Source organism: Rhipicephalus microplus, chromosome 7 (genome assembly GCF_043290135.1).
Source record: "Rhipicephalus microplus isolate Deutch F79 chromosome 7, USDA_Rmic, whole genome shotgun sequence".
Lineage (NCBI taxonomy): Eukaryota > Metazoa > Arthropoda > Arachnida > Ixodida > Ixodidae > Rhipicephalus > Rhipicephalus microplus.
Genome location: NC_134706.1, coordinates 9,191,661 through 9,216,649, shown reverse-complemented (window position 1 = coordinate 9,216,649; position 24,989 = coordinate 9,191,661). Strand labels below are relative to the sequence as shown.

At 48.5% G+C, this 24,989-nt stretch overlaps 1 protein-coding gene across 1 annotated transcript in view; it reads right to left on the bottom strand.

The window, feature by feature from the left end:
• The window catches only part of LOC119179427 (uncharacterized), a 169,530-nt gene extending 149,772 nt beyond the window's left edge, over positions 1-19,758 (bottom strand). The window contains exon 1 of the mRNA XM_075868625.1: positions 19,557-19,758. The gene's annotated coding sequence lies outside the window, so the exon portion shown is untranslated. The remainder of the gene's footprint in view (positions 1-19,556) is intronic.
• Positions 19,759-24,989: the final 5,231 nt, after the last annotated feature.

Below are 24,989 nucleotides of genomic sequence, written 5' to 3'. Positions count from 1 at the left end.
AAGAAAAATTGCCGGAGTGGAAGCTCCCGCAACACCTTGCCAGCAGAGGTGAAGCCAGCTTTTGCCACTGCCAAGATGGCGGAAACGTGCTCTTTTATGATAGTGCCCACTTGAAAATAAAGTGGCTTTGATATGTTACGTAAATGCTACGTTAGTTCTACATTAAAAGATAGTTGTTTCCGACGAAATAACACACAGAAACGAGTATGGACGACTGAATCTTCAAAGAACTTTGCCTCCAGTTAGAGGCTCACTAAGGAAAACTAGTAACTGTAACACGCACTTGGAGCACTATGTGACCCGAAAAGGTTCCCACATTAAACTCGTTGGGCGTGCGAGCGAAACGCTTCGTTTTCAATCAGTGAACGGCGATACGTTATCATGCCCCTAGTAAGATGGCCGCCATCTCGCCAGAGGAACGGCTTCACTTCTTCTGCGCAATCATTTCCACTCCAGCAATTTTTTTTCAATCCTTCTTGGTCGGCACTCACTTCTGTCACACAGCACGATCCGACGCGCCGATTCGGCTCGGCCGAGTAGTAGCGGTCTCGGGTGGTGGTTGTCGTCATCGAAAAGAAAAAGAGCAAACACTCCTATCTGTCTACTCAGATAACGGAGGCAGGACCTGCTGGGAGGGCGTAAACCACTCGGCGTTATCGCGCCACAAGAGGACGCTGCGGCCGCCCCTCGCGCGCGTGCGATCACCACGACTGGGTCGGCGAACGAAGCGGCGGGTGATGGAATAAACACCGTCGCCGCACCTATCTTCGCATGTGACAAGCGACAGCCACGTGTACGATCGCAGATTTTTGGATCACACAAAAAAGAAAAAGAATAACTTTACACTATACCTTGGGGTTATCTTATCACACAACTTACATTGGTCGCGGCATTATGGAATACATCACATCCAAAGCACTGAAAAAATTTAGGTTGCCTGCGTCGTACGTCATGTAAATCTGCGAAATGCACCAAGTTACTGTTGCATAAAACGCTCATACGCCCTATACTAGAATATGCTTCATGTGTCTGGAACCCGTATATAACATGCGACGTCAACAAAATTGAATCTGTTCAAAGGAAGGCCGTTCGTTTCATTTGCCATCGCTACGATCATGACTTTTCACCTTCATCAGCAATAACTTCCTTGAAACTCCCTCCCCAATCCACCAGACGGGATACAGATTCTTTGAAGCTATTGCATTCATTTCTTCACTCATCTTGTCGACTATCTTCAGATGATTGCATCTCATGTGCTGATACTCTTTCAACTAGACGTTACCACAGCCTCAACTTAAAGCCTTTCTTTACGCACACGAACATTTTCAAGAACAGTTTTTTTCCTAGTTATTGAAATGTGGAATGACTTACCCGGTAGTATTCGTGAATTATCGTTGTCGAAATTTGTAGACGCACTGTTATAATAAATCATTTTTTTATGTCAACCTAGTAACCAGTGCATTTTGTTCATGTAAACATACCCCACTCCTGCAATAGGCCTGTATTGGGCTGCAGTATTTGAAAATAAATAAATAAATAAATAAATATAGTGGCGCCATAAGCGAAGGATTTGCGGAGCTCGGCAGAAAGCTTCTCTCCATTTCCTCTTTTCTCTCTTCCTACCTTTCTCTCTTTTTCGGTTTCTTCCGTAGTCCTGTCCTTATTTCCGTTCATTTTTCTACTTTTATTCGCACACACTTCCTTTTTCTCCCTTTACATTTCTCGCTAGCTTCCTCTTTCTTCAACTATTGTACGTGGTTTGTGTTGTCACGTTTTCTCACAGACGTAGTATATTAAAGTCCACACTTTATATCGTAATCAAGGCGCGAGTGTGCGCTCAATATGCGACGGTTAACTATATGCTACCCGAGGTTTTACCCGCCTGGTCAGGCGCGTAGCCAGATATTTTTCTTTACGGGGGGGGGGGGGGCACCACCTTGATTTCGGGAGGAGCACCCCCTTGAAATGGCCATTTTTCGCTCTCTGTGCCGTGGCGAAAAACAATTGGGGGTTGGGGGGGGGGGGGGGGGGGGGGGCTCGTGCCCGGTGTGCCACCCTCCGGCTACGCCCCTGCGCGTTATAAACCGAGCGACGGCATACGACAGACGGGCCCCCTAAAGTTTTTCGCACTGTTGCGGATCTCGGCGCTGTTCTCCAGTTGTTGCTGATCTCAGCACTGTTTACCAGTTGTTGCGGACCGGGGTCTGCCCGGTCTTTTGTGGTAGCGCGGTGTAGCTTCGGGTTGAGGAAACGAACGCTGACAAGATGAGGATACGAAAAACAAACAGGTTTATGACACTATATATTTACACTTATTTACTGCATGAGGTTTGGAGTTCACTAACCACGAGTGTGGTGGTTGAACCGTTACATGGTTCATAGCGATGTCCCGCACTCTGCGGCGTCGTTATAAGCCCTGTCGGGCTCCTCCTTCTTGAGTGGAACACCAATCACACACACACAACAGGCGAGGGGTACGAGCATGCACGGCCCACGTGAACATCCAATATTGAGTCGTGATCACTGCATGCACTACAAGGTATACCTCCAGTGGGGCTCTTCGTCGTCGTGTGTGTGCGGCTGTTCGAGGGGTCCCAAGCTCCTGACAGGAGACATCAAACGGTCTGCCGATCTGTTCGCTCAATTAGCAAGGCAATTTGTGGCGGCGGCCGCGGTTTCTTCCAAGGAAGACGCTGTCTTTGTTGTCTTCTCTGGAACGCCTTATACGGCGTCGTGGCGACACGACGTCTTATCCTCCTGCTAGCAGGGACAATAGCTGGCGGGCATAGGCAGCCGGCCAGTCGGCTACTTGTTTGAGGATTGAAAGAGCGCCGCTCCCCCGTCAGCTCTGGACGCTGGTTCCGAGAGAACTGGGGTTCCAGGCGTGGGAGCGCTCCCCGGCTACGCTTCTCAGCGACAGCATATGGCGCCTACTGACGACGGTCATAACAGCACTTACAAGCACGCCGAGAAAACTGCGCGGCTTGCCCCTCCAGCACTCGTCAGTGCGACAGAGAGACGGCGGAGCACTGCGGTGCCTTCTACTCGCAGACGTCGGCGTCTAAGGCAGACAAAAGAAACGGGGACGTCCCAGCAAAAGCTCCAAACCAAGCTTGTCACCATGGCCATCGTCAGCTTATTTTACGTATACCGCAAAACGGAGGCCTTTCTAAGACTCAAACACACAACGAAGGGCCATCCAGCGGCTTGAGGAGGCCCTGGCAAAGCAGACGAGAAAGGGAACCGACACCCCGGACAACGGGAGCGGAGGAGCCCGAGTATCCAACGCCTAGCCAGAGCACAACGTCCTCAAGATCTAGGGCCTGGGACTATAGGACTATTAGCCATAGTCTTTAGATAGGAAATACCCGCGCCCTGCGCGGCCGGGGACTTCCCGCACGCCGGATGCGTGAAAAATGTTGTTTCTCTCTCTCTTTCTAAATGGATCTACAGTTTGCCAATACTCGCAGCGGCGCGGGCCGATCACAATTGCCGCAAGCGATTTCATCGATTTGATCACAACACGTGGTCTTTTAACAAAACGGTAAAGGGCGGGATATTTGGCTGTGACGCGTTAAAACGAAACATTTTTCTCTTTTTTTTTTCCCCAACAAGTACAGATGCTCGCAACAGCGAAGTATCACGTCCCAAACTGGTACCATCCAAACTGGTGCCAAAAAGGCCACTGAAGGAGATAATAGACATTGTATATAGATGCGATCTGGCGAGCTACATACTATAGAACTTATACCCGTGCCACACGGGCAGAAAAAATGGCATTTACCCCCGAATGCCTTCAGATTTATTGCCATTCGCGCGGTGCCACACGGGCGAACAAAATGGCATTCATCCGAATGCCATTCGAATGCCATTCGCCGCCAACTGCCTTCGCCAGAACTCAGTTGACTGAGAAATGCCTACTCTCGACGACACAGCTCGCGAAGTGCGATTTACCTGAAAGTATATCATATTGAGCTAAAAATGAAATTTCCCGTCTTTTATTTGCACTGAAGTCTTAAAAAGGTGCTTTGAACGTTATACGAAGAAAATAAAGTATTGATAATGAAACGCTTGTCAATTTTAGTGTCTATTTACGCTGTGGATCTGACTAGTGTTGGCTTAGGTTGCTACAGTCGGCTGCAACGTTGTAAAACAAAGCAAGAAACTAAAAGTTAGGACAGCGTAATACGCTTATTTCTACATTTGATGGTTATCTGATGTGTATGAAGCTTGTAAATGCTTCTTAATTTTTTTATTGCTATTCACTCAATGCTCACTTGGAAGGTGCTGTGATCGACATCATAAAGTCAAATGTTATTCGCTTTGGACGTGTAGCAGCGCCGGCGAAACGAATGTCATTCGGGAACTGAAGGCTTTCGCCACCAAATGTCATTTTCTATGCCCGTGTGGCACGGGTATTAGGCTGCATGATCTCCACTCCCCCCCCCCCCCCCTAAAAAAAAACTGGCCACACGTGTCCTCAAATAAAACACTGTGTGTACAAGTGCATTGATGCGATAGGACAAACTAACGAGAAAACAACAACAAAACGGCAACGTCCCGCAGCGAAATCGCACCAGAGCACAGCGCCGGGGAATAAAGTAAATACGAGAGACGATCAATCACTGTTCGTATTCTCTCGCAATAGCTTACGCGTCGCTAATGAATGATATTTCGTCACGCCAGTTATAGTACAACGCTTGTGTGTAAAAAGGTGTGCGCGCATGCGGGTCATTCACGGCACCTTCCGACGATTCGCACCGGCATGCGTCGAGCTCAGACCCGGTATATACACCTTTTCGTCCTATCATCGCCAGGTAATCACGGCGAGCAACCATACGCGATTTGCAAGCGCGCTTCGGTAGCAACGAATAGGCTTTAACTGCAGTATGACAGGTTACTTACTATACGCTATATTTGCTGTAAATATTTTAAAGCTAGAATACTTATTATTTATTTTTTTTTCAGACGGCTCCACAGCCGAGCGACGGCACGCGCTGCCGGAGCCGATCCCGGAGGCCACTGTTCTCGTAGGGAAAATCTGCGTAGTTACACATTGGATCATAGGAGAGTAGAGAGAGAGAGAGATAAAGATGCAACGAAAGGCAGGGAAGTTAACCAGACGCACACCCGGTTTGCTACCCTGCACTGGGGAAGGGATGCAGGGGAGTAAAGAGGTTGCCGTGGGAGAGTAGCTGCTACCAGAGCGCACTATAGCTCAGGCCGACCTCTCTGCGCTCCAATAAATTAGATCATGGTAAGATACGAAGTTCGAGTTCCTGTGCGTGGCAAATCCGTGCAAATGTCGTAATGTTGCGAAAGACACGCGGTCTTTACGAGCAGGTGTGCCGGCACTCGGAAGCCTATCTATAACTGCCGCGAGTGTTTGTGCAGGTTACCACGAATGGCATTGTTTGTATCGGGATTGCCGCTTTCGTTTCGCCGATTTCGTTTATAACAAAAAACGAAATCGAGCTTTCGAAACAGCCCGTTTCGAGCGCGAGCGTTGTTGCGCAAGCGCGCGGTGGACGCCCGAAATCCGACGAATGTGTATAGAAACGGGAACGTGTCCTGCATCCATGGAGACTTCGCAGGGGGGCCCTTTTGTACCGAAAGCGCGTCCCATTTCGAGATGAAAAAAAAAGAGGCTACTGAGAGGATAGCTGAGCTTTCTATACATGGCATAGCATTTTCAATGCGCTTATAGCGAACGCGGTGGACATTTCATACATGCACACACGTACCCATACCTATAGTATACCTCCTTACACGGATGAACAATAATTTACAAAATGAAGTCTACACTAACTGTGTAGGGTTAAGAAGCAGCGGAGCTAGTCGATCTTTTTGGAGATTTAACGTGACCTTCTTGACTAATACTTCATAGGTCTTTCCTTGGCGCATACAGAGTCGTATCACAGCCTGTCACAGACCTGCAAGAATGTCCGCAAACTCCAGCGCCTGAAAGTAACGTGCAATGCTCGCAGTCACAACACCGCTACAGAGAGAGAGAGAGAGAGAGAGAGAGAGAGAGAGGTAAACAATTATAATCAAAAGCAAAGGTAAAGAGTCTCGGGGCCAAAGCATGACCCCGCTACGTTGCCGGCGTCTCTATAGTCCGGGACAGCGCTTGCATGATGAAGCCCCGACTCGCGCCCGTCTCAGAGTCCGTTTAGACTCTGGCGAGGGGCAGTTGAGGAGGGCAGTCTCTCATGCCTGTCAGGAAGGGGTAGAAGAAGTGGGCAGGTGGGGATCTTTTGCATATGCCCACACCACGATGAAGGTGTCACAGGTCTCCCCACGGTGGGGGCACCGTCCATCCGTGTTCGGGATGATCATTGCAGGACAGAGTGGAGTATCTGCAGGCGGCTTAAAGTTCGCTCATCCGCTTTACTCAGCCCGTTTGCAGGAGCCGGGAAAGAGCGATGAGTTTCACAATAATAAAATAACTTCTTCGAACCGCAGCAGCGGGGTATTGGCCTCCCGATTCGTAGAGCTCAGGTGAGGATCCCTAAAGGTAAGCGCGTTTGGGGCTTGTATCAGCGACAGCCCGTCTGAGGATATGATATGGCTAGCTAGCGCGCGCCTTTCGTCGCTTGACCGCCACGGCGGTCAAGCTCGGCGCGGCGGTTGAGCGGACTGTCTCATAGCGAATTCCATTGAGAGAACAAGAGTGGAGGCGCAGGGCACTGAGGAGTGGGGGGGCCGAGCACTGAGAGCAGGGCCACTCGACCTGCCACTGGAATGCGCCGTGCTCCCGGAGGGCCGCTGAGAAGGTGACGAGTAGGGAGACCACGTGACTGAAACATTCCAAGCCCCGGGCATATTCTTTGTGGGGCAGCAGCGAAATACGCGTGAAATCGGTCAGCCACACATTCTTCATTATCCTAATACCTAGTATGCTTGTGCAATGACTCATTCGGCAAACGTCCAGCTCTTCATCGTAGCCATCAGTACAAAACAGCAGTGTCAAACTGTAGACATGGTTGCTACCCTTGCCGCTACGCTCGCCGGCTGAAGAAAAAATATTCGGAGGCTGTGACGTTCAAGGATCACGTGACTCGTTGTACTGCGCCTACTTCGCTTTTTTTAGGCTGCAAACTGCTCCTGACTGCTCTCGGCGCAGCAAGAGCACTCTCGCTCTACCAAAGGACGACTGTGCTCCTGTACTTGTTCGACCACTGAAACACGCCGGCTCTGAAGAGAGCACTTTGAGCGTGTTTTCGAGTGCTCCTTGCTCTCCCGATGGAATTCGCCATCAGTCGGTGTGCGCGGCTGATAAGCAACGGCGCGGACCGGATTTGATGACACAACTATGGGCGGTTCAAAGGGACCACGACAGGGCCTATCTGACCCGACGTGGGAGCGGCCCGCTACGTGCTAGATCACGTCCCGACAGACCTAAATAAAGTTGTTTTTTCCATACGATAACCGACGCTTCGCCTCGAGCTTTCAATGGCCTCTAAACCACACTAAGTTTAGAGGCGACACAGTATAGTTTCTTTCTCGCCTTCACAATACTGTTGTCGATCGATCGATATGTGGGGTGGTTTAACGTCCCAAAACCACCATATGATTATGAGAGACGCCGTAGTGGAGGGCTCCGGAAATTTCGACCACCTGGGGTTCTTCAACGTGCACCCAAATCTGAGCACACGGGCCTACAACATTTCCGCCTCCATCGGAAATGCAGCCGCCGCAGCCGGGATACGAACCCGCGACCTGCGGGTCAGCAGCCGAGTACCTTAGCCACTAGACCACCGCGGCGGGGCCACAATACTGTTGTGGCTCTCGGTGCTTTTCACCAGTATTCGCTTTGGATCCCAGCGCTGATCACCAGTTATTGCGGATCGGGGGTCTACCCGGTCTTTTGTGGTAGCGTGCACGGTGTAAGTTCGGGTTAAGGAAACAAACGCTGACAAAAATGGGGATACGAAAAAACAAACAGGTTTATGGCACTATTTACAATTATTTACAGCATAGAAAAGTTAGAGGTTTCACAAACCACGAGCATGTTTCAGAGCTACGTCCCGCACTCTGCGGCGTCGTTTTAAGCCCTGTCAGGCTCCTCCTCCTTGATTGGAACGTCAATCACACACACACACACACACACGACACCGCCCCACAGGGCATAATTCAGTAGCACATGGTCCGCCGAATAGTTATTGCCCCTCTTGGCGCAATTCTCTGGGGATAGGGGAAATGGGGTTCCTTCCCGGAACAACTTGGCGGTTGGGTTGCTTCTTCCGCTTTTCCCAGGAAGGGCAGCCAAGGAGTAGATACTTGAATCGCGGAGACACGACCTGTCCGGTCAGCCTGCTTAGCTGGCCCGGAGGAATCGCTTGAAGGGACATTGGCTCACGGACCATCTTCTAATCCCTTTGTCGCTCCCCGCCGCTAGACGCTGGTTCCGAGAGAACCGGGGTTCCAGGCGTGGGAGCGCTGCCCGGCGGCGTTTCTCAGCGACATCATGGCGCCTACTGACGACGGTCATAACAATGCCCTTCCTGCAAGCGCCATCTCCTCCTCGCCACTTACTTCTTCAGAGAACACGCGGAATGCCTGCACTACGCGTTGCGCCAGTAAGAAACTCGCACTTTTGGACTACGCACTTCTGTCTCGTTGCGCAGTCGCAAACGCAGAAAACGAAGTGATATTAGTTTATCACGAGTAATGCACACAAGGCAGACCGGGTGGACCGAAGCAGAGTAAGCGACGATTCAGAACAGATAACTCTCGTATATCGACCAATGGAGAGCCTATTTCATCCCGACCTCGAGTGAACAAACAGCTGCACTGCAGGCGTCACGAATTGGGTGGCAACGTCGGAAGATGATCACGCCGCTCGCTTTTTTTTTTTTTTTGCATTTCCAGAGGTAGCTTTAGGGGCTTTTTAAGAGCTTCGCTTTTAAAAAAGACTGAGAAGATGCATTACGTCACGCAGATATCCTCAACAAGCGAACGCGTCTGTAAGTGTCGACCCCGTAACTTTACTACATACTGCGCCAAGATCAAGCAAGAAACAAGATTATGTATGGGGATTCGGTGCCCGGTTCTTTTTAAGCGAAGCACGCTTGTTCATTCGCGGGCCACGCATGATATCAAGAAATGAAAAGACAAAATGATTGATTTGATTGATTTGTGGGGTTTAACGTCCAAAAACCACCATATGATTATGAGAGACGCCGTAGTGGAGGGCTCCTGAAATTTCGACCACCTGGGGTTCTTTAACGTGCACCCAAATCTGAGCACACGGGCCTACAACATTTCCGCCTCCATCGGAAATGCAGCCGGGATTCGAACCCGCGACCTGCGGGTCAGCAGCCGAGTACCCTAGCCACTAGACCACCGCGACGGGGCGAAAAGACAAAATCGCGAGTACTGGAAAAGCAGGGCCTGCCGAGATGCGCAGCATAGTCACAGTCACAATTAACGAAAACCGGAGCAGCGGCCTTTCTGGAAAGAGCTTGTTGTAACTGAGGCAAGCTAGGTTGCAAGGTATGCCCAGCAAGGTGAGCGCTCAACTTCGCTTCGTACGGCGGGTGTTGGAAACGACAACGTGTTCGTGAGACCCGCCGCAACGAATTGCTCCGGAAATTTCGACCATCTGTTGTTGTTCAACGAGCGCTGACGTCGCAAATAGCACGCTGGCGTCAATCTACAGCATATTTCCTCCATCGAAATGCGACCGCCGAGGTACGCTTCGATGCAGCATAGATGAGAGCCTACAGCGGAAATCTAAACGCACCAAATATAGAGACGAACTGGAGAAACAATAATTACGACACGAAATCAAGATACGACTGATTGATTATCACGATACAACTAATTGATTACGACTGCGGCGGCTGCATTTCCGATGGAGGCGGAAATGTTGTAGGCCCGTGAGCTCAGATTTGTGTGCACGTTAAAGAACCCCAGGTGGTCGAAATTTCCGGAGCCCTCCACTACGGCGTCTCTCATAATCATATGGTGGTTTTGGGACGTTAAACCCCACAAATCAATCAATCAATCAACGACTGATTGATTACGAGGTACGCCGAAGTGATGGGCTCCGGGTCAATTGCGAGCACGTGGCGTTCTTTTAAACGAGCACCCAAATCAACGCGAACGAGACTCGGGACATTCTACCTCCCACCAAAAAATGCCGGTATACCGCGGCCGGGATTCGATCCCGCGACCTTAGGGCCAGCAATCGAGCATCACCACAGAACCACGGCGGGTTCAAGAGCGGAAACCTGAACTGCCACGTGCTAACAACAGGCCTAACAGTTCAGTATTCGCTGGAAACGTCCACTAAAATGTCAGTCATTTCAGCGCTTGAACGGGACGCAAAGAGCAGGCGACACCGAGACGCAGCGGTTGCAAGTGTAAAACGTCTCAGCTGAAAGCGTTCAGCGACCGCAAACGGCCTTTTGAAAGAAGTTGCACGAGTTCCATTTCAGTGACGCTGTCGCATCAGCTGCGCCTGTAATATTCCTTCAAAACAACAGCCGCGCACATCTGCTTCGATATGAACGGTCACGCCTGATAACCAATACGGGAATTTGTACAGTTCTTTATCTGAAGAAACGACAGTCTTCTTCAGGGCATGCAGCGTTTGCCTGTAGACGCTTTAGAGAAGCGATTGATTGATTGATTGATATGTGGGGTTTAACGTCCCAAAAGCACTATATGAGTATGAGTCCGGAGCCCTTCACTACGGCGTCTCTCATAATTATATGGTGGTTTTGGGACGTTAAGCCCCACATATCAATCAACCATATGAGTATGAGAGACGCCGTAGTGGAGGGCTACGGAAATTTCGATCACCTGGGGTTCTTTAACGTGCACCCAAATCTGAGCACACGGGCCTACAACATTTCCGCCTCCATCGGAAATGCAGCCGCCCCAGCCGGGATTTGAACCCGCGACCTGCGGGTCAGCAGCCGAGTACCTTAGTCACTAGACCACCGCGGCGGGGCGCTTTGGAGAAGTGAGCTGGTGCGTATTGAGTATACAGGCGTGACTAATTAGCGCAAAAAAAAAAAAAAAAACGACGGGCAGGAGGAAGCGCTATACTTAAACTAAGCCCTTACTCGAAGAAAAAAAAAAGAATTCGCAAGCTGCGAAACACCGAACCAATCACTCACAAACAAGCCCAAAACACCGTTTTTTTTTTTTTGAGTTATTGGCATGCTTATATAACCAGCGTATATAAGTACTATGTCTAACCAAACGCAGATTAACTTGCATGCGCATACCTTTAAAGAAATCTACGCAGCACGGAACAGCTTGCTGATACAGGTGAGGCACGAGTAGCTTGCGTAGAAAAAAAAAAGTGGCGTTTGTAGGGGGGCCTGCACGAGTGAATCTGTTCCGTTTTGCGCAGCCTCCTGGGCGGACTCTTAATTTGTTTTTCTCCGATTGATTGATATGTGGGGTTTAACGTCCCAAAACCACTATTTGATTATGAGAGACGCCGTAGTGGAGGGCTCCGGAAATTTGTTTTTCTCCGATTAAATGATCAGTTGAAGTTGAGCTCCACATAATGTCTGTTGTCTTCACCTTGTTCGACTTTTTTTTTCAATTCTTTTTTTTTTCTTTGAGCGAACTAGTTGCTACTTGTGTGTACTGTTTTATTCGTCTGGCTTTGGGCGCCGTATAAACTTATGCCACTTGTGCGCATCGCGGACAATTTAACACGGCGAAATTCGCGTTCGAGGAAACACAGACTCGCAGCGCTATTTACGGCGAACGTGCAGATCGCTATTCGCTCGCATTTGATCGCTATTTGCTGCACGGCTCGCACGAACAGCACCGACTTCCGCCGCTGATTCGGGATTCCATTTTGCTCGGCAGAAACGAAAGCAGGCGTTTTTATACGGCGATTTATTGTGACACACACCACAGTATACGCACAATACCCGTAAAAAAAATAGCGTGTGGTATCCATCCGTGATCCACCAGGAGCGCTATAGCGCCGGTGTCGCCATTTTGAAGGTCCCACTGCACGCACAAAGGCGTCGCCACTGTTCCCGTGATCCGCGTGCAGCGGTTTAAATGACTGCAGAACACCTCCTGCACGTCGACGCCACGGAATGCCGCGTGTATACAAACGGCCCCTTTAAAATGGCGTGGCGATGATGTTGACGCCTTGCGGATGAAGACTCAGTCAGGAAGTGATGTCCGCGGCATAGATTTTCACACAATACTTACTAGAGGGAACTCTGGCGCTAGTGTCTATGGGAATTGCAACACACGGCGCTTCAGCGAGCATGGGAATGATGGGTAGTACGCACATTTGACTGATTTTCGTACTTCTGGCCTGCTTCTGGCTCCGTGTGTGTTCGTGTGGCTTGGAGCTGTTTTTTCACGAAAACATATATTAGCAAATGTTCACCGTTTGCGCTTCACAACCTTATTTTTTTAGGCTTACCATTTTGAATCAAGTCCCTAAGTTCAAAAAGGTCTGTTCTCTCTTTCAAGACAAAACCGTAACCAGCAATAAACGAAGCCGCAAGTACGATTCGCCGCCCGCAAGTACGAAGACTAGGCAAATGTGTATACTACCCATCATTCCCATGGTCGCAGAACGATCGCAGCGCCAGAGTGCCCTCTAGTTAATTTTGAGAAACTCTATGGTCCGCGGCACTAGCGGCGTCCGCCATCTTTGTGGTCCGCGTTGGCGCAGATGTTCTCTGTTGTGGCGCTTTTATCAGTTCTGTTCAAACGGCGATGACAGTGTGGCAGCACGGGCTAGTTGGTATGGCATGACGATAGTTTATAGCGCGGGAACAAAACGACGACACAGAGACAAGAAGGACAAAACGACGACACAGAGACAAGGAGTGTCCTTCGTGTCCTTCTTCTCTCTGTGTCGTCGTTTTGTTCTCGCGCTATAACTATCATCAGGCGAAGGGCTGCGAGACGTCACCATGCTCCTCGGACGCGGCAAGGCAGAAGATCAGCGCCAGCTGTGCTGCCAGCGGCACGAACTTCTAAAACATGAAACGCTTGAGTGTGGTGGAGTCGCGCGGTGATTCAGGGAACTCGGGAGGTACTAAATTCCTTTGCAATTAAGCTTTTTTTTTTTCGACTCGATTCGCGAGACCACCAAGATGAACGCAGTGACGTTCCGACCCTGGTATCATCTCAGGTGGGAGACCGCCCACGAGCAAACCTCCGCAGAAAACTTAAAAACTTGAAATATTCTGCGAAGTGGATTTCAATTCAGCGACTCTGTAAATGGCAGGGAACTAATGTTAAAGGATGTGAAAGAGAGAGAGAGAGATATAAAGATGCAAGGAAAGGCAGGGAGGTTAACCAGACGCACATCCGGTTTGCTACCCTGCACTGGGGAAGGGATAAAGGGGAGAAAAGAGGTTGCAGAGAGATGAGAAGGTACACACAATCACGAGCACACTCGGGGAGCACACACAGTTTACAGGCGGTCGCTCAGGTTTGTTGACTTTAGGTTGTGAAGGTCTTTGAAAATTAAGTGCTGCCTGATGTCAATGCGGGAGTTCGAGATTGGTGAGTTGTTTTTGGGCAGACACTAACGGAAGCTTGCAGTTGGCGATTATATACTTCGCATTAGAAATAACTTGTGCAGCTGTGCTTCCGGGCATAACCTCATTCGTGTAGCTTGCGAATGTGCAGAAATCAGATACGAAGGTGAAGAGAGGTCATAAGGCTAACTCAAAAGAGTTACCGGAGAATACAAGCCGGCTGACAGGGTGCTTCTCCCAAATCAAAGGGCAATCGTGATTGATCGATTGACTAGTTGGTTGATATGTGGCGTTGAACGTCCCAAAATTACCATATCCTTATGAGAGACACCGTAGTGGAGGGCTCCAGAAATTCGGACAACCTGGCGTTCTTTAACGTGCACCCAAATCTGAGCACACGGGCCGACAACATTTTCGTCTCCATCGAAAATGCAGCCACCGCAGCAGGGATTCAATCCCACGACCTGCGGGTCAGCAGTCGAGTACCTTTAGCCACAAGACCACCGCGGCGGGGCAAAAGCGATTGCGAAAAAAATTCAAGTTGCGATGTTCTTTCATCAGCTACGTATACGGCAAGTTATACCACCGCGGCAGGGCAAGTGCAATCGTGAAGAAATTCAAGTTGTCATGTTCCTCCTTCACCGGCTACGTAGGGCAAGTTATGACTACGTAATCCCGCAAGGTGAAGTTCATGAAATGAAAAGGTGATCGCCCTCTCTATATTCGAACTCCTGCCTGTATAGATTTATTTTTTACTCTCCCTTTCTCTTTTAACCCCCTATTCCCCAACCCCCGTGTAGGGTAGCATACCGGATACTAGCATCTGGTTAACCTCCCTTGCCTTCCTTATTTCTCGTTTCTCTATTCTTTCTCTCCCTGCCTGTATATCTCCGATGGCAGAGCGGACCGCGTTCAGGAAGCCGTATAGGTCCCGAATCTATACGAAACGCGCCCGAATATCGCAATAGAGACGCGATTACGGACGAGACCGGCTGCTTTGCGGACTCATTCGGTCGACTCAACAGCGGCACCGACATCGTTCGGCTTCGTTGGAGACCGAGAATGCGGCGAGGCCAGTTTTTTCATCAGCTCAGCGCGAATGGGGATGACGGCAAGCAATTGCGAAAGGAGATCCGCGTATACGGCTGTCGAGGGGACGGAGATTCCGAGCAAAAACACGTCGGCCACCCCCTTCCATGGACCTGCACTGCGATCTTACCAGAGGAGCACACAAATCTGCACTCGTGGCTGCGAATTCCAGTATTCATTAAAAAAATGTCTTTGCGTATATGCGTCAGTGATTAAATTGACTCGTCATTTTTAATTACACCTAATTTACATACTCTACTTGCCCTTTCGTTCATATGGCCAGGCATACTAGCAGCGCAGCCCTGCAGGCGAACCCGGAACGCCCCCAATCACCATACCCCTCTTGAAGTTTCTTTCTCGACGGGACCACGAAGCCCAAAAGTGCACTCCACCGCACCTGTCTGCTCGGCCACCAGTTAAAGTCAAGCACATGCACGACCCACCACCACCACCCCGGGAGACAAATTTCTGTCTGCGCCACAGGTGAAAAACGAAACCACGGCCATTTGCCTATAAACCACAGCAATTTGCGAAGCTTCGAAGGCACGTTCTGTCTACATCTAACAGGGTTGTTCTTTCATTTTTAACGTTCTATACACGATATAGAGTGCGCAGTCTCCGAAAGTGCATAACATTTTGGCGAAGTGGCACAAGTATTGTTAATTAGCCGCTGCCAGTGGTGGGCCCTTCATTGTCATTGGAAGGGAAGACGCGCGTGGGGGGGGGGGGGGGGTGGAGATTATCCTCCGCAGTGCCACTACGTAATTCTCGCTACACATTTCCAGCATCACTATACTATCGGAGCGCCTCAACAACTCGGTCGTCATGTGAGCTAAACAGATAGATCAGCACAACACCATTCGTATAGAGCGGCACATCGACGATGGGGAGTTGTGCACGCTGGCAAATCACAGAACCGCGAAAAGGCACGGCGCAGGTTTTTGGGTCCCCCGGTGAGACGGACTTCTATGGTACTCAAAAAAGTAGCGGTACATACGAAAAACCGCCAATCGGATGTCATATAACCACAATGAAATCAATTCTGCCCAAGTCCCGCAAAATTATAGAAGTGTTAAGGTAGAGTGACAACCACCCGTATCACAGCACGCAGCCGTTAATTCGCCCCCGCGCTGCTGTCAATTGCCAGCTTCCTGGCTAGCTCAATTCGAAGCGTGACCGCGTGCTCTGGAAAGGCGTTGGTCCCGGGTTCGATACCCGGGCACGGACGAGGCTCTTAAAGGCCGCTCTTCTATATAGCTTTCGCTGTGACAGTGCTGCGCTTTCAGCACAGGCCAGGCTTTTTTAAATGCGAAGCATTTCTTAGCGACTTAGAGCGTATCTATCTATCTATCTATCTATCTATCTATCTATCTATCTATCTATCTATCTATCTATCTATCTATCTATCTATCTACATAGCCGCTTACGTTTACGTGCTCTCTCGCTTACCCCCCTTAACTTGGCGTGAACCGAAATTATCATGGGTAAGTAAGATAGTTTGACGAATACCACGCACTGGTGACGACATGAATAACGTCACAATCCCGTCACGTGCGTCGTCAAACACTTCGCGCCGGACAGTGGCACTATACCCATGGGCGGGTATGTGCCACTGGTATGCGGGTATGTGCCAAAGGTAATTGACACTTAGCATCTACCTAGGAACGACGAGAACACACATGGGCAATATTAACGCGCGAGCGTTAAGAAATACGCGACATCGGTAACGTCGACCCATGCAACGAACGCAAAAAACAAAATTTCAGGGTCCCAGCTGGAATCGAACCCAAGTGTTCTGCATGGCAATCAAGTATTTTACCACAGAGCTATAAGCTGCAGGCCTCGGGACTACTTTTCAAACAGGCGCTAACCTTCGTGAAGCGTCAATAGTGGGTGCAGTGCTGCTGCCTACCCAATTTTATAACCATTTCATGTGTACTTCTTTGATACAGCCGTCACGTCAGGTTAACGCCGATTGCGCTTAGTTGCCATGCGCTGAAGCTGATTTACGTAGCAGTGTCCAAGGCCAACATCCTCGCGCGAGCATCAGCGCTTCATATCAGCTTAGTGTTGCTAATACGCATCTTCCAGTTGGCATCGTTGTGGAAGTGCAAACAACTGATTATACAAACATCTGCAACTCTTTAACGTATGCCTATGCGTGCGATATTTGTACATGTATTTAGCATCGTTTCTTGATGCGTCGCTCAATAAAAACTTGCAACACGGTCACCTTCCCTCTGCATGCTTCGCATAACGTCGATTCCCAGGTATACGTGGGATCTGCCTTTTTTTTTTCTCCCGAGATTGGTCAATGCGCCGTCCCGCGAACGCGTCTCCTCGATCATGATAAGCCGGTGCTTTTGAACGAACCGCACTTGAGCTCAGTTGGGCGGAATTTCGCCATCTATACCTGCAGTGGATTGATACCTTAAGGGTTGGTGGACACGATGAGTTGAATGCAGAGACGTTAGGGAGAATTCGTGGTTTTTGTGCAAAAGTTTACTCGGGACATGGTCGAACTCCACTCGCTATATATATAGTTGCCAGTGGATGATTTCACTTGCATGGGTGACGAAACGTTCCTATCCCTTAGTTAACAATTCTTGAGTCAAGTCCGCCTAAACTATTTGAATTGTGATAAGTTCTCTAAGACGCTTCAGTTGCCTGTAGAGGCTCACACGATCGCCGCCATGAAGAAAAAAGCGCCCGGTGCGAGAACGACGGAAGGCGGAATACTTTTATCTGCAAATTAGTTCGTTCGTTAATTGACAATGCACATGTCATTATTTGCGGTCAATATTTACAGCAGTTCGTTTTCTTTCGGCGATAATGACTAGTCGTGGCTGGTACACACCCGCGAATACGTCTCGGGACTCGTCTGCGCCGCTTTCGGAGGGAGAAGTAGAACTCGTTGCTATTCCTTGAACGCCATTCGGGAGCGTTCCGCAAGGACCGACTCGTCTGACGTCTATTTACAGATGACGCACAGCACTTCAAGGATGGGCACAACTGTTTGCACGAGGCGTCATTAACGTATAAACTTGAGACAGCATGTATGATTGCGTCTTCAACAACTCCACGAGATGGTGAAACACGAGAGACAAAAAAAAAAAGTGGTTCGAAAACGCGGGAATAAGTTCTATTGTGCACTCCGCTACTCAGTTTATCCAAGTACGTCATGCGCCAGTGAGAAGTGGCGCACTCCGTAAAAGAGGTTTCGGAATATTTGGTGTTGAATACTTGCTCAAATACTTGAGCAACACTCCCTAGAATTCGAAGTGTTGCTGGGCGTACTATAGGCGGTGCTCCATGTATACGGCTGGGTCTATTAGCCACTTGCCCTAAGTTCTGCTTTGAGCTATACCTCTTCTCCGTTCAAAAGTATTCCTGTATTTGTCGAATCAGTACAAACGTTACCATCTGCGGTTAAACGCGATAAGTACAGCAGTGATTAGGGTTTTTGGGAGCTCTCTAGCATTCCGAGGGGCCACCACGGTTCTGAAACTGCGCCCTTTCCATCATAAGTACAGCAGTGATTAAGAGTTTCGAATGCTCTAGCGCTCCAAGAGACCGTGGTTCTGAAATTGTGACTTTTTCACATAGGTGGACTGGGCATACACAACACGCTGTTACACAGTCACAAATCCACCCCTCACGAGGACCGCCGCTCGCGTTTGCTAGTACCGGCAACACAACACGCTTCAAAGTTCAAACGGGATATCACGTGTTCAGTTCAATGTTGTAGGCGGCTGAGGAAAGCACGAGGCAGAGCAAAAGTACGGCGCTTGTTCCCGCACGAAAAGGAGAGACGCACAAGCAAGCACCCCACGACAGCGGCCTCGGGGTCTTTTTTTGGCTTGAGTGTTACTTCAAAAACTCTTCTCGGCAAGAGGTCGCAGGGACAGGCAACAACGGCTGCCTCCCTCTACTGCGTTCTGCTCCTACCAGAAGACATTACGACAGCACTAGAGCCCGAAAGAAAAGAGCAAGAGATACGACGTCTGCGGCGCCAAAATGGGCAACTGACGAGTGTCCAATTGAGGGCTTCTTCTCTGGAGGATGATGCATGACGTGGGCTCAGTCGCCGACCGCATCTTTGGTGGATGCAAGAAAGCCAAAAGCGCCGCCGCCGTTCAATCGAGAGGCAAAGAACACATACGTAACGACGACAAGAACACACACACGCAAGAACATAAAAAGAAAAAAGGCACCCGCAGGAACGCTGCCGAGAGCGATAGAACGAGTCTGCCGGGCCGAGCCGAAGTTGGCGGCGCAGAAACTGGTTATGCCACGGTTCGCCCAATGCAAAGGCCGGTCGGTGCGAGGGAACCCGACTGCGGCGGCGACGCTAGCCACGGACAACGCCAGACGGCGACGACGGGAGAGGACGGAAGGACTTCGGCAAAAAGAGAGAGAAAAAAAAAATACGCAGGGAAATCTGCGACCTCAAGCAATCTTTGGCTGTGAAACGACATACACTAGGCGCGTTCCAAAGCTGAAATAAATTCGAAGGGAGCGCAGGGGAGACCGTCGAGAGATACGAGCTGTGCATGCAGTAAGCGGACATTTAAAAGAAGGTATACACGCGGTTACGTAGTACAGCTCTGGGTTGGCGCTCGCTGCCGTGGAAAGGCAGGCCGTCGACGCATATTGCGCTGTCACGGCGTTCTCGTACGGATTGTGGAGGCCAGAGCGGGCGATCATCGATGAATCTGCAACCGCAACCGCGTCGGGCGCACTTGACGACGCCGAAAGTTAACCGTGTCGGTCGCGTGGACGCTGTAACAACGCGTGACAACACCCAGTGTCGTGAGAAGCAGCCCGCTCGATCTCAGTGTCGCGACATATTGTCATTCTACGAGTTCGGCGCCAAACAGATGCCCGCCCGCTCGAACGGCGAGACCTGCGTGAAGCAGGCGGGCGGGCGAGGTAGGTGCCGGGGCGGAGACAGTTCGCAATCAGACCACCACTCACCTCCAAACTGCACCTTGGACCAGTGTCGGCGAGTCTACGGGCTGGTGATGCGTGTATCCGATGCACGAGTATCCGTAACGTATCCGCAACACCCACGTAAACGCGAACAGCACAACACATACGCAGAGAACCACAACATAAATATTAGAGCACTTTTTTTCAGCGGCAAAAATGGATGGACTCGCGCATTGCAGGCAGCGAGACGACGGCGTAGTAACTGACGTCAGCGGTCGGATCGCATGGGCTGCTCTCTCATTGGTCGTGGAGGTGTGGCGGATGCGACGCACAACCAATCTTAGCGTCGCTGTAAAGCAAAAAAGACAGAACGCAAACAACAAAATTGCGCTGGTGGCGGCAGCTGACGGAGAATAGAAGCAGCATCCTTCTCATACTGCGATGTTCTGGCCTTCGAGATGCGTACCAACTGCGCGCAACTTTAGTCTTGGAAGCCACACTAGGTCGGCTCCTGTTTCGTTTTTCGATACCCTTTTGAAGCATTAATTTACGCGTGTACAGTGTTACGTCAGATGGATGTAAGCATTCTCTGGTGGTACCATAAAACTTACTAGTCGCCGGTTGGTAAGTAATCGTGCTTGTCCGAAGTTGACTGTGAATCACGGCGGACGTCGTCTGCCACTTGCGCAGCCCGAGATTGTCGTAGGCTTTGGCATTTTAAACTATGCCTGCACAACGCCTCCTTTGGCTTGCATCGAGGCACCAGCCATACTGCACGGCACTCAATGCTATGCACTCCCCAGCGCATGTAAGCAACGTCACACACGTACCGGTAAATATCGTCGTTTTGAACGCCAAGCCTGCCTCGTACCTTTCTTAGGCGGACCTGTGCCGTAGTTGTCATAAGCGTCCGCTGGATCCTCCTTCAAGGGGCTGGGGGGGGGGGAGGTTTGTCGCAGCGTCCCTTTCTCTACTGACATTACAGGGAGGTGGGCTGACATAGCGCTCCTCTCTCGCCCCCATCCCTGTAATGTCAATACATGAGTATGGTTTGCCTCTCTGTCCCCCCCCCCCCCTCCCCCTGTGCGCCAGACTATGGTCATAGTCTTGAGCGGATTATTGTGGTCATGCTGGTGTTGCATAATTAAGGCATCCGAAGGTCATATGGGATTTGATAATGCTTTACCTCTCACATTTACCACATGAAAGCCGGGAACCTAAAGTAGGCCGAAGCCCGGCATTGCTTTATTTTTTTTTTTTTTTTCATTTTCGCTCCTACAGGGGCACCTGTTTCCTTTCGGGCTTGACCAGTGTGTTGAGAAAGGGAGAGAGGTCGCCCCTTTCCTGCTTAGGCTTGACTTGGCTGCCGAAACTTGGGGCTCTATTTTATTTCGACACGGACCTTGCACAATCGAACTTCGAAATGTCGATCACTAAAACGGCATATTTGTGTTGCGCGTGTTGCAATATTAATTAACTGCTAGACTAACACTTCCCAGCGTCGTAACCAGGAAGTGGCACACCGGGCAAGTGGTTCATCCTCCGAAATTTTTTCGCCATGGCGTGCAGAGCGAAAAATGACTATTTTAAAAAGGTGTCCCCCCAACCAGAAAAAAAAAAAAAAAATCCGGCAGCGCCCCTGCCCATCCTCACTCCCTCTTTAGAGCAAATGGGAGCTTTACGCCTTTGAGCTTCGCATGAATAATTGCTTTGTCCTCCTCTTCGAAACCAAGCATGCTCTACACCACATAAAGTGCACCGTCAGTACGGAACAAACTGTGCATACTTCTAAGGATACTACGAAACATTTGTAAACATCCTCAAGTACCACAAATTATATAATTGCAGTTGAACTAATGATCTACCATATATACTTTGTGCCATCCTTAGAGATCCTCATCGTAGCACTAGGCACAGGGGTGTGCAGATAGTGAATTTCGTTACCGAGTTGAATAGTGATAACATCAAATCAAATACGAATAGTAAACTGATTCTGTTGGAATAGTTTTGAACAGTCTGTGGACCATTGTTAAAACAGTTCTAGGAAACCTACATTTAAATTGGAAAAAATATTCACTAAATTTCACCAAAGAACATTACGGTTAGTTTTTATTGACTGGAAATATTACAACTACAAAAATTAAGGTAAGCTTGTTATACAGCAGGAGTTAGATCCTTCGTAAAGTTTTCATAACAGTCGGTTCAAATACAGCATACACTAACATTATCAATGCGATACTTTTTCAGGTGACTTTAAATAAAATTGGAACACATAAACTAAACACCACGGATACAGTTAAAGATCTAATAAAGCAGATCAGCTCGTCACTGTGACAAGGCCTGCACATTGGAAGCATGTAATAATTGATGTTAAAATCTACATATGCAAGAACAATTCATCCAAACACCACATTTGCATCTGTTGTTAGTCATGCAACAGCATTCAGTCGTAGACCTGCCTTCAAATATTACAAGATGGCGACAGGAGCTTTTTAATGCGATACAACTTTAGCCGATGATTGTTATAGCACGAGAACAGAACGACGATAAAGGGACAAAAAGAAGTTGTCGTTCTGTTCTCGCGCTACAACAATCGTCATGTCATGCGAACTAGCCAAAACTGCCAGGCTTCTAAGTTACAGCTTCAGCATAGTAAAAAGTGAGGGAAAGTGGAGTTCTCAAAAAAAAAAAAAAGTGCACGAAGCAATACATATAGTGCCGGTAGTCTCTTAAAAGCTTGGCTTGTGTGCAGACCACTTTAGCGATTCAAAGAAGAGAAAATGACTTCTAGCTGTTCCAAGTGTTTGTTTGTTTTGGGGTTCCCCATCAGTGCTGATTATTTGAAAATTATTGGGAAAATGTTCGATATTTTTTTAACGCTTTTTAATATTTGCTGTTCGATTAGGGTACGGAATCAAATACAGCAATATTCCCTCACATCTACTTGGCACACATTTCTCTACAGGCTGCTGACATTCATGATGGGACTAATAGTAGAAATGGGTGACACGTAAATAATGCCATTGATCAAAAACTGCCAGAATGTGACTAAGCTTAGGTTGCACATATCCCTTCCTTACTTGATGACCACAGCTCTTGTAAATTAACGCCACCCAGCTATTATACTAGGAATATATTCGCTTAGCAATAATTTGAACTCATACTGGATCTTCATGCAAGCTGCTTCTTTGAATTTTTACCTGTGCATGTGGGAATGGTTGACGTCTTAGTTAAAGACTCATTGCAAAAATAGGATCCACAGAAAAAGACGACACAGCAAACAAGAGCTCACCCCATCGCCTTGCTTTTTGTGTCCTTCTCCAATATGTGCTGCCATCTTTATTGTGCTGTTTGTACAGATTAACATTTAGCTCCGACTCGGTGTTTATCGAAGGTTTCAAGCCAATCCTGGTCAATCTTCTCAACTAGTAATTCAGCATTTAGTGCAAGATCTATAGGTATTCAATGCCCTGCTGGGTGATAAAGACTTCTCTGATGTTCTGAAGCTTCGGTAGTAGTTTACCGAGCACACAGCTTGGCACATTGTTGTACACACAACTCTGTATTAGGATGCTCGGCAACCAACACGCAAGACAGCTATCAGGTGAAATGTTGGAATGAGTTACATTGGTATGAACTATGTATTTTGTGAGCTCAATAAGTTACTTCCTGCTATAGGTGTTGAACACTATTTAAATTACAAGTCTCAACCCTAAAAAGAAATGATCAGTGCCTCTTCCCCTCCTTTTTTAGGCTGGAGGAGAGGGTACGAAGTGTAGACACGCTAGCGCTAAAGAAGGCAAGTCCGTTTGTCGAAACGTCGTCTCGACACAACCTCTGCTTCAGATTTTTCAGTGTACTGCATATAATTGATACCACAAATTTGATTCGAACCATGCATACATACCTTTGCTGAATTGAACTATTCTCGCAGCAAGATCTTCTCTGGTGCCCAGATTCAGTCTTATATAAAGCGAGATGCCCATATCTTTCAATAAATAGCCTCCAGCAGTAGTACTCATTACAGTTTCAGAAAGCATGCCTTACGCCTAGCTCCAAGCACTGGAAGGATTGTTGAGTGTCCTTGCGATTTCTGCACAGATTTCGATTTTTTTCTTTACTTTCACGCCTTCTTACTCGTAGATTACAAAACCTTTTCGACTTTATTTAATCTCTACAAAATCAGTATAATAAGTTCACTTGCAGACTTGTTGGACAGTAAGTCCCATCCTAGGCCTCTGAAAACCTCCCGCGTGCTTACAGGAAATTTTTAGGGACCTAGAATGGGAACAGTTAGGCATAAGAAATAATGGAGAGTACCTTAGTAACCTGCGCTTCGCCGATGACATTGCATTGCTAAGTAACTCAGGGGACGAATTGCAACTCATGATTACGGAGTTAGACAAGGAGAGTAGAAAGGTATGCCTTGAAATTAATCTGCAGAAAACAAAAGTAATGTACAACAACCTTGGAAGAGAACATCCCTTCGAGATAGGTAATAGTGCACTTGAAGTTGTAAAAGACTATGTCTACTTAGGACAGGTAATAACCGCAGAGCCGAACCACAAGAATGAAGTAAGAAGAAGAATTAGAATGGGGTGGAGCACATTTGACAAGCACTCTCAAATCATGACGGGTAGATTGTCACTATTTCTCAAGAAGAACGTATATAACAGCTGCATCTTGCCGGTACTTAGCTACGGAGCAGAAACCTGGAGACTTACAAAGAGGGTTCAGCTTAAATTGAGGACGACGCAGCGAGCAATGGAAAGAAAAATGGTAGGTGTAACCTTAATAGACAAGAAGGGAGCAGAGTAGATTAGGGGACAAACCGGGGTTAAGGATATCATAGTTGAAATCAAGAAGAGGAAACGGACATGGGCCGGGCATGTAGTACGTAGACAGGATAACCGCTGGTCATTAAGGGTAACTAACTGGATTCTTAAAGAAGGCAAGCGGGTTAGGGGGAGACAGAGGGTTAGGTGGGCAGATGAGATTACGAAGTTTGCAGGTATAAATTGGCAGCAGCAAGCACAGGACCACGTTGACTTGTTGAACATGGGAGAAGCCTTTGTCCTGCAGTGGACGTAGTCAGCCTGATGATGATGATGAAGTCCGGAGAAGCAGTTGTACGGGGGACAGCTGGAAGCACAGACTGCTGACAAAAGTTCAGTTAATGCCCATTTGCAGTCTATTTGCTAACTGCCGGCATTCTTGGAAAGACCAAGCTCTTGATAAGTCGCGTTCTGGCAGTGTAGCAGAATTGCTAGAAAGTTGCAAATTTTATTAAATTTTGTGACACATTCGTCCCAATAATGTCTTGACATGTGTTGGCACGATTATTGGTTGTCTTCACTACACAGCAGATTCATAGTTTAAAAAATTCATTTCCACAAAACTGAGTCATAAGCTCCATCTGGAGACTAATTTATTACTTGAACTTAATATAAGTTTTTACCTTACCAATGTGGCAAAGCT